Here is a 16,473-nt window from a genome sequence, read left to right as displayed (position 1 = left end):
TCTTTCACTGATTGTTCAAACACCCTTCAGCAACATCTGTCAACTTTTGAATGAATCAATTTGTTGTTTTATATGATCATTAGCCAAGCTTCTCCCCCTACTTTATCCACCCACATTTCTGTGTTTAAAAAAATCTGTGATGAATGCTAAACAATATTTTAAATCATGAACATCTAACACTGGCAAAGAGGAAATAATGTTAAACCATCATATTATCTTGACTGATGGGTTTTAATAAGAATGTCTTATTATGTCTATTCAAACAAACTGAATTTATTAGATAGTTGGGCTTGTTACTGCAGATTGCCTCAGGGAAAACACAAATAACAGAGGAGAACTAGGTTTCTATCTGTACTCTATGACTTACTGACACTGGGATTTGGTTAAAGAGCCTACATTTTGTGAACCTACATTCATGATTTTAAATAGGATTATCACTGCCTTTATCTCTTGAATGTATTATGGCTCTTTAAATGAGCATGACACACGTAAGTTATATTTTGGTTTTCATATTTCACGTATCATTGAATTGCTTCAAGAGTTAAATGAGTTTCTCATCTAGAAATCTTTTTCACAGAAAAGAAAACAATCAAACATGTGAAGAGAACTTAAAATGGGAAAAAAAATTGTTGCACCTGCACATCAGGTTTAGCATTCATCTCCAGGATATATAAAGAAATCATAAAACTTAACACAGTACAAACAAGTATTCCAATCACCAAATGGGCAAAGGAAATTAACAGGCATATCATAAAAGAAATGAAAATGGCCAACAAATATATGAAATAAATGCTCAACATCGCTACAAATTAGAGAAATGCAAATTAAACTACACAGTCATTCCATCTCACTCTAGTTGGAATGGCAATTATCAAGAGTACAAGTAATAGAACATGTTGACAACAATGTGAGAAAAGTTGATTGAATTAGACAAAGGGGAATAAAAGGAAGGTGGAGAAATGGGAATAGAAAAGACAGAATGAATCAAACATAACTTTCCTATGTTCATCTATGAATATACACACAGTGAAACCTCATATTATATACAACCAAAAGAATAAGATCCTTAGTAGAATAAGTTATATGCTATATTCTATGTATATGTAGTATTTCAGAATTTACTCTTCTGTCATTTACATATCTAAAAATAGTTAAGAAAATTTATTTTAAAATGTCATACTATAAACCTGTATACAATGCTCAATGAAATTCTAGTAATCTCAATTTAGGAGAGTAATATTGTAACTTTGGGGATATATGATGAGTAAATTTGAGCAATTTGATTTTATGCATTAATTCCTTCTCTAAGATTCTCAAAGAGGCAGCTACTAAAAAGATTTGGAGTCTTTTGTAGTACTCTAGGACCATTTCTGGGAAGTAGTATCATGTCTACTAGCCAGATGGTATATTAACTAGCAGTTGCAAAATTTTATGATATTTAACAGTTTTGTGAATTATTTTCAGACAGTTTCAGCATTTGTCTGTGAACATGAAAATGACAAATGAGGAATTTAAAGCAAAGCAAAAATTTCAGCCACCCAGATCATCACAGCATGTGCAAAGCCCACTAAGCTCACCGGTAGTAACAGGACTATTCAGAGGATACAATCACTTGGTTCAGTTTAACTTTGTTTATGAGTTGATGCGTCACTGCCCAGGGTCCATTAAAACATGGTTCCCAGGTCAGTCAGCTTGTTCAGTTCTAGGACTTCCAGCATGCCCTGTGAAGAGCTCTGTGGATCTACCCCCCAACCCCCAGCAAAATAACAGGAAATTGCTAAACAGAACAACATCAGCAACAGCCAGTCATATTCATTCATTGGTAATGATTCCAGGATGTATGAAGATGTAAAAGGCAGTGTAACACTCAGTTTCTTCTTGTTACTCTTAACTGAGCTAGAAAGCAGTAGTATAAAATTACAAATAAAACATACTCTTCTTCCTATACCATATGGAAATGTAAAATATTTGCTAATTAGAGTAAAAAGAAGTTGGGTGGCAGTGAAGCTGTAATGGGTTAATGTGACTGGAGGTGATAAATCAGGAAAAAAAAGAAAGAAAAAAATTAAATCAAGAGAACAATGGATAATAAATAAGGTTAAGATGACTAAATTCATAAATACCTTTTACCTCTCAGCTTTTTCAAAAGGCAAAACACCGGGAAAAAATAGAAGACTCAGGTAAATTCAGATATTACACAGGAGATGTTACTATCTCCCTTAAAAAAACATAATTATATCGAGAGAAAAAGAATATGAACAGTGATTATGTCATTTTATTAGGTAATTCACATGAAATGGGCCAGTATCTGGAAATACAGACTAGACACAAGATAGAAAATAATTTGAAGAGACCTACCAAAAGTGCAGAGGGCTTCATCAGCAATAATTATTGGCTGCACACCAAGAAGTCTCATGTCCCTGTTATAGTACATTGGAGAATGCAACCAAACACTGGGAGATGTAATATTAGTTCTTCCCCAGTGCTCTAAAACATGAATAGTAGATGCAGTTCTCATCTCATTTGAGTCAACAGTGCTGTGATGCCAAAATTGTACAAAATATATTCACAGAAAGTAATAACAAAGGACTGGGGCTGTGGCTCAGTGGTAGAGTGCTCCCTTAGCACGTGCAAGGCCCTGGGTTCGATTCTCAGCAACACATAAAAATAAATAAATAAAATAAAGGTTAAAAAATAATAACAAAACTACTTATTCTGGGCTGGGGATGTAACTTAGTTTTCTAGTGGTTTTGCCTATAGCCTACGAGTTTATGTGTTTCATCCCCAGAATGCAAAAAAACAAAAATAAATAAATAAATAAAAGAAATAAAAATTCTTATTTTAAACAAAAATATTTATTTTTTTTTAATTGTAGTTCACTTGGTTTTGTTGTTTCTGGGCCTTTGGTGAGTAAGTGTCATGGTGGGAGTACATGCTTGAGCTGAGCTTTTCACTTCAGGGAGACTGGGAAGAAGAGAGAAAGCACAGAGACAGAAGATACTCTTCATGGTTATACCCTAAGTGACCTGCCTCCCCAACTACCCCACCTATTAATTTTTTACTACTTTACAGCAGCCCATGTGTCATTGCTAGAAACACCAAGGTGCCGCAGGAATTCAGGCATGTAGATGGGCTTGGCAGACTCTACTCCTTCCAGAAGGGTGTGCCACCAAACCTGGCTGGCAAGTGCTGGGTGGGCAGTCTGCCTGCTTTTATCCCTGACACAGTGTCTGAAAGGCCAAGGTCCGTTGTTGGAGATTAAAATGCACACACACAAATAGCAGCGACAAAGATGAAGCACTTTACTGCAAGCTGGTTCTAGCATATATAGAAAGTGAGAGTCAGTTATTTTAAACCAGGAAGCTCCCGGGGCCAATCATAGTAAAGGTCAGATCATCACCTATGGTGCATGCACGTCTACCCTGCATAAGATTAATGGGTGGCACGAGCTGTCCACGATCACGGAGGACGGGAGGACCAATTAGAAAATTTTCAAAACAACTTGTTATCCGCGCACTGGCAACTTGTCTGCCACCATGTTGCATTAGGGGCTCCTTATCTAAAAGGCCCAGAGAGTTCTTGTCTCCCACTGGTAATTTGTTTATCTCCATGTTTGAAAGGCCCGGGGAGTTCTCAGGGAGACTCTCAACAGTGTCTCCTCTTGTCCTGATAGGAAGTGGTCTGGGTTATACTCTATCAGTTGGCTAATTTTAAAATTGGGGTGGGCAAAGAAAAAGGCTAAAGTTAAAATGGTTTCAATTGGATTTTACCAATTAAGGCTTAGTACTAAGTTCTGAAAGTGGACCACCAAACTTTCTGTTTCTCACATTATGAATCTACGTATGGATTAATCCTTTGATGAGGCAAAACTCTCATGATCCTATCACCTTCCAAAGAACTCACATCTGAATGCTGCTGAACTAGAGACAACACCCTCAACATATAAATTTTGGAGGGACATTTCACATCAAGCATGTATCACTTCCATTTATACACCATTGGCCAACCAAGGAAAATAGAAGATTATAAATAATCTTTGAGTTTCACTGTGAGGGGATCTGTAATTCTTTGTCATAGAAAACCACCACAGTTAATACTGTGTAAGAATCCTGCCCCAACCCCACAAGACCCCCTCTATGTGGGAAGCTTATTCTAAGCCCAAATATGATTATATTTGAAAATTGTGAGAAACACACTCACCTGTCCAAACCCAAAGAATAGATTGAGAGACAAAGGTGTGGAGAAAGCAAGACTTTAATGATGATCTTGCAAGATCTGGTGTCTGAGGGAGCAGACATACCCAGAGAAGTTGCAATCAGCATTTTATCCCTTAGTACACAAGCCCCTCTTTGCCCCTGCACCCCTACTGTGGGGTATGCCATCACCTGGGTTTTACTGTCTTATATTGGGTTTTTTAAAGAAATGCATCTTTAATTGTCCCCCACCTCCCTTTGTTCTCTTGTAGCTGGAAAGCCTTCTTGAGGTTAGTGCATCTTGCAGTTTACCTCTCTGTTGGTTCAGCAGGCCCTTTCCCCTCACCTCCTGTATGTAAAGGGACTGTGAATTTTCCACACTCTAATGTTATCTGCCTTTAACTTTCCATTCTGTTCTCTCTTGCTGCTTTTCTTACCTCCCATATTTATATTCAAGGCTAAATACTGTATTTTGAAAATGAAACACCAGACTTTTCATTTCTCATGGAGATGTCATTTGGGAGATAGTTATGGTAAAATGAAGTCCTCAAAGTGGGCTATAGGATTGATGGTGTAGAAAGAAGATGGAATTCTCTCTCTTTTTCCAGGAAAGGATATGTGTAAACCAGAAGGAGACCACACCAGGAACTGAATCAGCTGGCTGCTGGACCTGGGTTCCCAGCATGTAGAACTACCAGAACCAAGTTCCACTGGAGCGTCAAAGTCTGTGGTATTTGTCTTGGTATACCAGCCTCTGAAGCAGGGAAGGACACAAAGATTGCCTGTCATACATTGTCTGTTTTTGCTTACTTTCTCATAGCAAATTTGAATCAACTTGTTTGCATCTACAAGTGTGTAATTTGTATGAGATAATCGCAGTGACTAGCTTAGGGAACACTGATATCCCTATGCACAATTTTACTGTTTATGAATGTCTTTTTATTTGATTTTTTTCATCTTCTATTTTTATTCTACTCTAATCCACTTGCCTATCTTTTGTTGTCTTGCTAGAAGATTTTTCTTTTTGATGTTTTTATTATTTTATGGATGTTTGTGCATACATATAGATTTTAATATGTGGTATTTATAGTCTTCTACTTTTTTGAATATTCCTATTTTGAGTCACTTTTCAGGAGATTCTTATACAATCTTCACTTTTGTTTTTCCCTTTTTGTTTGTATTCATGCCTGTGAAGTAGCACTCAGTGCTATGATAATGTAGAATGTTTCTCCTCCCTGTGTCCACTTGAACTGTCATGCTGCCTTGGATCTAAGACACATGTGTTCACATTCAGATCATGCCATTATATTGAAGGTGCTCATTACAAGTGGGATACTATTTTTAAAAACATTTCCTAAGAGTCTATAATGGGTGCCATTTGTTTTTCCACAGTGCTATGTGTATGATGAAATACATTCATTTATTTCTTAATATTGAACTTGGCTTTCATGCAGAAATACATTTTAAATGTTCTTCTGCACTTCTCATATTTTTATCTTCCCATCAAATTTTTCTTTCAACTTCTAGGTTTTCTTCAAGCCATTTCATCCATTTAGATGTATTCAGCAGTCCCTGAGGTCTTGCTGCTTCCTGAATCTTTAATTTACCTTTGACCTCTCCTCTGAGTTGTGGACCATGCATCCACTTACCAGGTGGGCATCCCTACACATCTGATCACAGGGACTTCGAACACAGCATGTCTGAGGTCAGACTGCCCATCATGGCCATTGTTGTATTTTCCAAGCCTGGGTCTACACTGCTGCTTATGCAGATAGCTTGGAAATAAATGCCTGTTTTTGCAGTAGGCATTTACTTTCAAACTAAAATTAGTACCCTGTTCTATTTCTTCTTTTTTATTTATTTTTTCTTCTTCTAGGATGAGTACTCTATGCTGCATTGTTAATGCTCTGTTCCCTGGTGTAGGTGGTCATGTGTCACCAGTTTCTTCTCTGACTCTCCTATTAAGTTTTTCCATTATTTTTAGGGGAAGACTTCCAAAATACAGATCTGTTTAATCTAGAATGTAAATACAAGACTTCCTGTGAGAGTATTTTAATTAAAAAAAATTTAGATCTGTGGTGCTGAGAATCGAACCCAGTTACTCACACATGCTAAGCAAGCATTCTACCATTGACCCACAACCCCAACCCCTCCATCCCCCACTGTGAGAGCACTTTATATACTTTTATATCTATCAATATTTTCTAATAAGAGTGGGCACATGATTTTTTAACTGTTGGAATTAGGCAAAGCATTTATATTCACATCACTAGGTTGTCAGTCCCCGACACACTTGCTGCCTTTACCACATGTCACAGCCTACGCAGCCTCACCTACACTGACACCACTGTAGTTCCATTAGCCTGGCGTGGGTTCTTTGTAATTTAATAGTCTGACTCAAGGGCCAGGACACATTCATCTAAGTAAAATACATGCTGGGAACATGGATCAATCTGTTTTTCCTCTTCTTTCTCACCCTATCTTACTACAAATATGTGGCTTAGTTTATTAAACATTGTATTTCAAGTATGTGTTCATATTGAAGTCTTCACACTAGATTTATCTCTTTTTACAAACAGAACTTTTTTCATCCTGTTTCTGCTGTGAACAAGGAACTGCTGTGAACTTCTAAATCTATAAAAGGAATTCTATAATAGTGATGTAAGGTTACCAAATTAGTACAAAGACAAGGTATTGTTATTGGTATTTTCCTCTCCCATAATATAAATCAAGCTGTATCTTATAAAAGACATAAGTAAGACACACATTCACACAAGAGTGAACTCTGTATTTCTGTTCTGACCCAGGGTAGAGGGCTTGGGTTGAGGAGACATATTCCATTACAGGGGATGGTGTCATTCAAGTATGTGTCTGTGGACTTCACTTGGGAGGAGTGGCAGGACCTGGATGAGGCTCAGAGGACCTTTTACAAGGATTTGATGCTGTAGACCTACAGTAGCCTGGTGTCCTTGGGTAAGTGAAAAGCCCCAGTGATTTTATTAGAAGCAATTTCATTGTCAGTATTTAGAGGAATCATTTTTAAATTTTAATACTACTATTATCTTATTTTTATTTATCTATCTATTTATTTATTTATTTTAATTTTGAGTACCAGGAATTGAACTCAGGGTTACTTGACCACTGAGCCACATGCCCAGTGCCCCCCACCGCTTCAGCCCCACAACTTTTTTTATTAAGTTTTATTCAAAGACAGGGTCTCACTGAGTTGCTTAGTGCCTTGTTTTTGCTGAGGCTGGCTTTGAACTTGTGATCCTCCTACCTTAGCCTCCCAACCTGCTGGAATTACAGGTATGCGCCACCTCCTGTTACAGGTGCACCTGTACCACATTCATTACCATCTCTTCTCCACTCTCCCTCCCACACAGCCTTTCCATGTTTACCTTATTTTAACTTAAACATAGAAATTGCACATATTTATGGGGCAAAGTGTGGCATTTCAGTACATGTATATAGTGAGTTACACAAATTATCAGTAATAGGCAGGTTTGTATTGGGAACATTTAAAAGCTAATAGATATTTTGAAATATTTAAAAAGCTGCTCTGCTCCTTTAATTATGCTTCTCTGCTGCAGAATATTGAAATTATTCTCCTATGCAGGTGCACCACCACATGCATTACCATCTCTTCTCCCCTCTCCCTCCCACACAGCCTTTCCATGCTCCAGTAACCACCATCCTCTGTATCTTTGAGATAAACTTTAGCTTCCACTAATAAATGAGAATATGCAGTATTTGTTTTTCTGTGCCTGACTTATTTTACTTTACATAAATGTTCTCCAGTTCCATTCATGTTGCTGCAAATTCATTTTTAAAAAACTGAATAACAGTCCTGTGTGCATGCATATGACATTTTATTTGTCCATTCATCTAAGATGGACATCAGAGTTGATAACCTATCATGGATTTTGTAAGCAGTGCCACAGTAAATGTGCAAGTGCAGATTCCTCTTCAAAACAAGGAATGAGTTTTCCCTGAATACATATACACCATACTGCTATAAATATGATCATTCTGTTTCTAGGTTTTAGGGACATGCAGACTGTTTCCCATAGTGGCTGCACCAGTTTGCACTTTTAGAACCAGTGTGGAGGTTTTCCTCTCAGTGACTCCTGGCCAGCTTTTTTGTTCTGTGTCTTAATAATGAGCACCTAAAACTGGTGTCATGATAGCTTGTTTAGATTCTGATCTTTTACCTGATAATTATGGTGTTGAACATTTATTCCTGTGCTCATGGGTATTTGTGTGTCCTCTTGAGAATGCCTGTTCAGGTTACTTGTCCGGTTTTTAACTATATGATTTTTTTTTTTGCCATTGAATTGAATTCTTTATTTTTTCCAGAAGTTAATCTCTTTTCAGATAGTTGGCAAATATTTTCTCCCATTCTGTAGGTTAAATTTTTACTCTAGATAGTAGAACTTCCACTCTGAATAGTTCTTAATATTAAACGTATTCCTGCATTAAATACACATAAAAACTTTCACTGTAGGTAATTCTTATTATTGAACTTGGCTTTTGTGCATGAATACATTTTAAAAGTTCTTCTGCAGTTCTCTTGAGAAATGTCTGAGATTCTACATATTTTCCAGAAGGCAATCCCTTGTCATTTTGCAAATATTTTCTTGACAGTTTTTAGTTTGTAAACTCCATTTGTTAATTTTTGCTTTTGTTGTTTTTTTTTTGCAAGATCAATGTCTGTGTTTCACTCGTATTTTCCTCTAGTAGTTTAATTATTTCAGGTCTTAGGTATTAAGTGTTTGATCCACTTTATAGATTTCTCTGTCTGGTGAGAACGGGGTCTAACATTGCATATGGATGATCAGTTTCCCACAATTATTGGTGAGCTTACTTTCTAAACATACATTCTTGCTACTTTTCTAAAAATCAGTTGGAGATTATATATATATATATATATATATATATATATATATATATATATATATATATATATATATATATATAATTTCTTATATCTTAATAATAGTTTAATATTGGTTTCTGTTATGTTCTATTGGTCTGGAGTCTGTTTATGCCAGTACCATGCTGTGGTTTAATATTTTTAGTTGTAGATGGACACAATATTTTTATTTTCTTTATTTATTTTTTTGTGGTGAAGAGTGAACCCAGTGCTTCCCACCTGCTATAAATACTCTTATCTATCACTGAGCTAAAACCCCAACTTACCATGCTATTTTGATTATTATATCTTTGTAGTTTGTTTTGAAGACAGATATTAGAATGACTCCAGCTTTGTTCATTTTGCTTAAGTGTGTTTTGAGTATTTGAGGTCTTTTGTCCTTCCATATGATGTTTACAACTATTTTTTTAGCTATGTTAAAAAAAGTTATATGAGTATTACATTGAATATGTCAATTGCTTTGGGTATTAAGGGTTTTTAGCAATATTAATTCTTCCAATAAATGAAAATAGGATGTATTTCTTTTGTGTGTCCTCAATTTATTTTCATCAGTGTTTTAAAATTTTTGTTGTAGAGATCATTCACTTCTTTCATTAAGTTTGTTTCAAGATAGTTTTTTTAATTAACTATTATAATTGAGATTTTTTTCATGTTTTATTTCTTAACAATTCTGTTTTTGATCTATAATAAGGCTACTGATATTTGTTTGTTGATTTTGTACTTTCCAACTGAGGATATGACTGCATTCATTTATCAGTTTCTGCATTAATTTATCAGTTCTAATAGTTTTTTTTATTTTGGAGAAATTTTTGTATACCAATCTCTACTTTTTTCTGTATAAAAATTTATGTTGTTTGCTAATAATTATTTAACCTTCTCCTTTCCTACTTCGATGTCCTTTTTTTCTTTCTCTCTTCTTACTGTTTGAGTCAATGTGTTCAGTCCTTTTTGAAGAGCAAAGGAAGTCAACACCTTGCCTTATTCCAGATCCTATCAGAAACAATCTGAGTCTTTCCCTGTTTAGTACAATGTGGGTTAGAATTTAATATGCAGCCTGTGTGTTCAGAAACTGTACTTTTAACTCTAGCTTTTCAAGAGTTTCTATAATAGAACTGTGTTGAATTTTATCGAATACCTTTTCTGGGTCTGTTGACATACATGAGTTTTTTTGATGCTGAGGACTGAACCCAGGGGCACATAACCACACTGCTTTATTCCCAGCCATTTTTTTGTGTGTGTATTTTGTTTAGAGACAGGGTCTTGCTGGGTTGTTTAGGGCCTCACTAAATTGCTGAAGATGGCTTTGAACTCAAGACCCTTCTGCCACTGCCTTACAAGTTGCTGACATTATAGGCGTGTGCCACCATGCCTAGCAAGATATATGATTTTTAATCCTCATTCTGTTTATGAAATGAAATTACATGTATTGACTTTCATATATTGAACCATCTTTCATTCCTGTGGTTCACGTGGGGTCATGATTTTTAAACCTGTAGCTGTGCTGATGGATTGAATTTGCTAGTGTTTTTTGGAGAATTTTAAATCTATGGTCATCAGGCTATTAGTGTTATTGTGCAGGTTTTGATATTAGGGCAATGCTAGTCTCATAGGATACATTTGAAAAATTTTTCATTTTTTTCAATATTTCTAAATAATTTGAGAATAATTGGCAGTTGTTCTGTAAACTTTTGATAAAATTTAGGAGTTAAGCCATTTGGCCCTGGGCTTTAGTTTGTTGGAAGTTTGTTCCTGATGTGCTCTCCTTGGATATATCTGTTCTGTTAAGGTTTATAGATCCTTATAGTTCAATTTTTGTTGTTATGTGTGTCTAGAAATTTATTCATTTCTGGATTTTCCAATTATAAGTGTGTGATTTTTCAAAATATTCCCTAGAGATCTCCAGATTAGTTGCAAATTCTTTTTTTTTTTCAATTTTGCATTGATTTATTTGAATCTTTTTCCCTGGTTAGTATAATTATCAGGTACTTTGGAATGATTTAATCTCACTTTTTCTAAACAATGTACACAGAATAGAAGATTTTTATTAATGCACATGCGGCTTGAGTTCTCCTCATAATACCCTAGATGCCTGGCAGAGGCACTGAGAATGGGTTCTTATGGTCATTTAGTTTGATTTTGCTTAAAGAATCTCCTACAATTTCACAAGCTTCAGACCCTACCAAACCTGGATCTCTCCTCACTTGACACTATGGGCTTCAAAGTTATATGAACTTTTATTAAAGAAAATGCTATTGTTTTCTGTAAGTATGCAAACACATGCTAGTCTTCATATTTCTGGGAAATGTGTTCACATACTATGAATACAGATCTGTTTACTAGTTTGTCAAAAGTTGTTTTTAAAAAACTCCAGGTTCAAATGCCCACAAAGACACTGATCACTGTTTCCAAGGGCATTTCCCCAAGCCTACATCAATGTATGGTTTCCTATTCACAGGGAGCCTTCCTATACACACCAGGTTGATACAGATCAGACTCACTATAGGCAAACAACAAGCATGTTACTGAGGAAAGAAGAGGCTGACTCAGTTAAAATATCAGCAAAAGTTTAGTCCCTGTTATTCAAGCCTTTATAGATTATATTGACCCTCTTAGCACTCATTGCATTACTTGAGATTGAACATGTTCCTTTAGCAATAAAGAGTGTGGACAGCATTTCTCAAATAAGGACAAATCATCCATGTCCACTGAATGACTTGACTACTGAGAGAAAACTCTTGGAGAGTTTGACAAAGACACTATTAAATAATTTTTTAACAAATGCTCAAGACGTTATATTCCTAGAAATGAGAAACTGTTAAGAGCCTCCATTCTGCATGTCTGTGATTTATACAAAGTACTTAGGTTTGATTGTGTTCTTAGGTAAGAATAACTTATACATGGTAAGTGTTTGGTGCTGCAGCAATGGTGGCGCTTAGAACCCTAACGTGTAGTGGCAATTGGTTTTCTGCTTTGGTGATCTGGGTGACTCTCCTCAAATGCCTTCTCATTTGCACTTACTATTCTACAGATTTTGAAGTACACCACAACTGGCTTGCTATCACTCACAGTTTGTCAATATCACATTGGTATTATGAGGCAACTTCAGAGTGGACCTTGGCTTATCCCGCTTTTTTGTGTGGTTTGAATGCGTCCTGTCACTTGTTGCCAAATATTTTGATTAAGTGATGCATAATGTTCATAATATGAACTACTGCAGTTTAAGGACATTATTTTTCCAGAGATTTTCTGTCATCTTTACAGATGCACTCTTTGTGTATGCTGTCTATGAGATCAAATTATATTTCTACATCCAGCTATCTTAATTAATTAAGTTGCCCAGCCTGACCTTAGAGTTGCAGTTCTCCTGCCTCAGCCACTGGTATTACAGATATTCATTTCCAGTACAATGGATTCCTATTTTGATTAATGTTGCTCTCCATTGCACGGTTATTTCAGAAAAGGCATGTGGAAGGAACATTTATCTTTGCCGTTCTCCTACATTTGAAGCACATCTACTTCTTTGTAGCACCAGTTTCAGTATTATACGTGCTACGCTCTTACTATTTTGCTGCAAATAAACCAGATCGGTCTGTCTGATAGAACAGTTTTAGCTTTGCCGTGTTATTTTGCTGCGCCTCATTGTTTTTCTAGTTTCTGCTCTTTCACTGGGTCTTTTCCTAGCCTTAAACCAGCTGCCTCAAGTCTTTGCCCAACTTTTTCCTTTCTAGAGGGGCCTCTGCCATGCATACTGGGCTTCAGACTTCTTGGCCTTATACAGTTCTTTGGACAAAGTTCTGTATGTCATTGGTTTGGAATTGAAACTTCTTGATCCCAACAAGATCCCTAAGGCCTCAATGGCAAGTAGCAATACTCCTCGAAATTCTCCCAATAATCCAATTGTCTGTGGAAAAAGCAGGATATGCTTAAATTTTTCTGATTCTGACCACAACAGGACATTATTCCCTCTTCCCTCTACTCTTCACTGCCCCAGAACTTCCCATTAAAATCTTACTCATGTTACTATTCTCCATCTATAGTATTTATTCACTGAAGATTCTATTCAGAAAAGAAAAACCTCTTTTTAATTGGATGTAAATTTTCAACCTTATTGGCTTGGAGATTCTGGAAGTCTGCTGTGAATTTGTATTGCCTTTTACCTCCTGGAAGCTGAAGTGCTCCTTTTTTCCCTTTGTTAATGACTTTAGTGTATTGTGCAGTGGGCGTCAGACATGCTTGATTCATACTGTATATTTCAGTGTTGACTGGTCCTCGGATCAGCAAGACAAAGGAGCAATGAATAGAGGAACTGCTTGGAAGTAGGCAAAGCAATTATTTCATGGGAAATTAATCAGAACTTAAAAAAAAGTTGCTTGTGGCATGAGACATTCATTTTAGAAGATTTGTTTAGAGAATTATTCTTCCATCATTGGCCTTGTCGAGCCTAGCAACCTGATTGTTACCATGGTAAGAAGCTACTGCTCTCCATAAACAGTGAAATTCATCTGAAAAAAAAAAAACTCATCTTTCTCTGTTAAAATTGTCTGAGATCATTCAGACTGCTATGTTTTTTGAAAGCTAACAGTGTCTTCTTAACCACATAATTATTTGTATACTATGTCAACCATTGTCAGGATATAAAGGATAATTAGACTCATCTACTGAAGAAAACATAAATAAAACAGCATTTTTTATTTCTGCAAAAAAAGAATATCTTATACACTACAGTTGTCTTGCTCTTAGGTGACACTGTGCATATTTATACTTGAAACTGGTATACTTTGCAGGAACTTGTAGGATTAATACACTATAACAAAAATAATAAAAAAGTAATGCTTTCCACAAGGCTTCAATGAAGAAAGTATACAAATCTTCAAATCAAAGTATCAATATGGAGATTCCTCAGGTCAAGCATATTACTTGAACATCATGGGTTTGCTTCCCATGTAGGCCAACAAAATAGATTTGTCTGCACCCCCAGTCATGGTCAGGGACATTTCCATGAGCAATTTTTTTAACTTAATGGAGAGGAGGGAAGACATCAATGGAAATGGATGTAAACAACCATTATCTCCCTTTGAAGAGTGATTCAAAGTGTAAGTCCTACCTATACTGATGCAGAATTTCTTTTTTTGAAATATAAAGGGCACTTTTGACTGGGGAAGAAAGCAAAAGGAAGCTTCTGGAGAAATATTACAAGTGCAAAAATTCCAAGTCAGACCTACCTACTGAATTGACTTCATGGATCTGTACGTGTGGCCACTCCTCAGATATCACCATCAAGTAATAAAATGTACTTCAATATGTACTTCAATCTTCCTTAGAGTAGTGTGGGCAAATAATTTGTCAGGTAGAGTGTGTGCTTTACCTAATTGAGAAAATGAAGCAGGTGTTAGATTGTAACTGTGTAGTTGCTACATGGGAGAAGAGTGAACCCAATATATCAGAGTGACAATCCATGAGACAGATTTAAAGAACTGGACAAACAATCAAAACATGGACATTTTATTATTCTCCCTCTTCTTCCTCCAGATACCTAGAAATAAATAAATGGCAGATTCACATGGAAAACGATAAAACATTTTTCTTCCTCCAGCTGTATCTCCCAGTAGGAAGTGAAGGAAATGACAACTGTGTATACTGAAAACAGAACTCTAACTCAGAATCTGTGTTCAAAATTCCCCTAGAGTTTCTTTCAAGAGAACTATTCCACATAAAACACTCTCATTTGACTAAAAGAATTTTAGAAGGCAGCCCACGCAGTTGCTCATATTTTTTAAATAATAGATCATGTGTCAATAGACTATATTTGCAGTTCACACAATTTGGTTTATCCTCAGGAATAGAGAGAGTATATAGAGAAAAAAAGATAGAGAAAGGGGGAGAAGTAAAGGGGAAGGGAGGAGGAAAAAGTAAACACAAGCCAATGGTACAGGCTATCTAGAAACATTTTACCCTCTCTGCAAAATTCATCTAACTCAAAAATCTCCTGCTGATTCAAAAGATCATGTAAAAATGTGCATGATCTCTGAGAGTGCAACTTTCAGCAAGTCCTATTCTGGAAGAGCTGCTCTCATGACCAAACCTCATGCAAGCTTACACATAGAGAAGAACGGTTTCTTCCTGAGAACTAGTAAATGGAGGAAAAATGGCATTCAGTCTGTGTGGGAAAAAGACCTATGCATTTTTTTAGATATGTATGTGCATCTCATTACATTCATGTAGGTTCTCAAGAAAATTTCAGTTTAGTCATAATGTGTACAGAAAACTGCTATTTAAATTTTTAAAGCACTTTTTATGAAAATAAAGGTTAGCCAGCAAAAGCATTTAGAATCACTGAGGTCCATGATTTTGTATTGGAACCTGATTTTCCACCCTACTGGCAATATTCTCATTAAAATTTCTCAAACACAGGAGGCTAAGGCAGGAAAACTGCAAGTTTGAGGTTAAGCTCAGCAAACTAGCAAGGCACTAATCAATTTAGGGAGATCTCATCTCAAAAAAAAAAAGGCAGTAGATGTAGCTCAATGGTAAAGTACTCTGTGGTTTAATCCTCAGTAAAGCAAAAATAAATAAATAAATAAATAAATAAATAAATAAATAATTTGATTTTTCAGAGGATAGCACAGACATGAGAATAGCTCTTAATGACTTGGTAATAACAAATTTCAAATACAAGTTTTAAGTGTCTTACTTGTGTACACATACACACAACACACACACAGACAATAATTTTCAAATCCTCAGAAAACAAAAAAAATATTAGCTTATCTATCTTACCTAATAAGATTAATAACATTTATTCTCCATTATTTCTTTTTTTATAGTAGTAGATGGACAAAATGCCTTTATTTTATTTGTTTATTATTATGTGGTTCTGAGGATCAAACCCACTGCCTCATGCATGCTAGGCAAGCACTTTGCTGCTGAGCTACAGCGCCTGTCCTATTCTCGATTATTTCTACTTCCACAATTTGTACTATCAGAATGGGAGCCCTAAGGAGTTATCAAATATAATTTTTCTAGTCTATGTGAACCTTTGAAGCCACAAGCCATTTAAATATAATCTTGACAATTGAAGAAACATCAATAGCCATCTCTTCCCTATGGAGATTGACCTTATTATCTAAAATGTTCATGGCAATGTCAATTCATTTTTTAACATTAATTTGAGTACTAAATACAACAAATTAAAAAAGAGGTGATACATGAAAAAGCTAGCACTGAAATTTACAGAGTCACCCAGAGAGCCACCGAAAGCTGAGTGTAGAAACACATTCACTGTAGGCAAGTGTACTGCCCCTCCCTACAGAGCACCTGCACATGTGACTCTTTAGCAAGAATGCT

The 16,473-nt window shown here is 35.9% G+C and overlaps 2 pseudogenes; both read left to right on the top strand.

Annotated features, from left to right (window-relative positions):
* Positions 1-16,473, top strand: part of LOC144371911 (protein transport protein Sec61 subunit alpha-like) — a 611,699-nt pseudogene that overhangs the window by 200,223 nt on the left and 395,003 nt on the right.
* On the top strand, positions 11,237-13,426 carry LOC144371874 (dolichyl pyrophosphate Glc1Man9GlcNAc2 alpha-1,3-glucosyltransferase-like; annotated as a pseudogene).

Source organism: Ictidomys tridecemlineatus, chromosome Y (genome assembly GCF_052094955.1).
Source record: "Ictidomys tridecemlineatus isolate mIctTri1 chromosome Y, mIctTri1.hap1, whole genome shotgun sequence".
In the NCBI taxonomy this organism is placed as follows: Eukaryota; Metazoa; Chordata; class Mammalia; order Rodentia; family Sciuridae; genus Ictidomys; species Ictidomys tridecemlineatus.
Note: the sequence above shows the minus strand (reverse complement) of the source record. Positions and strands in the feature narration are given on the sequence as shown.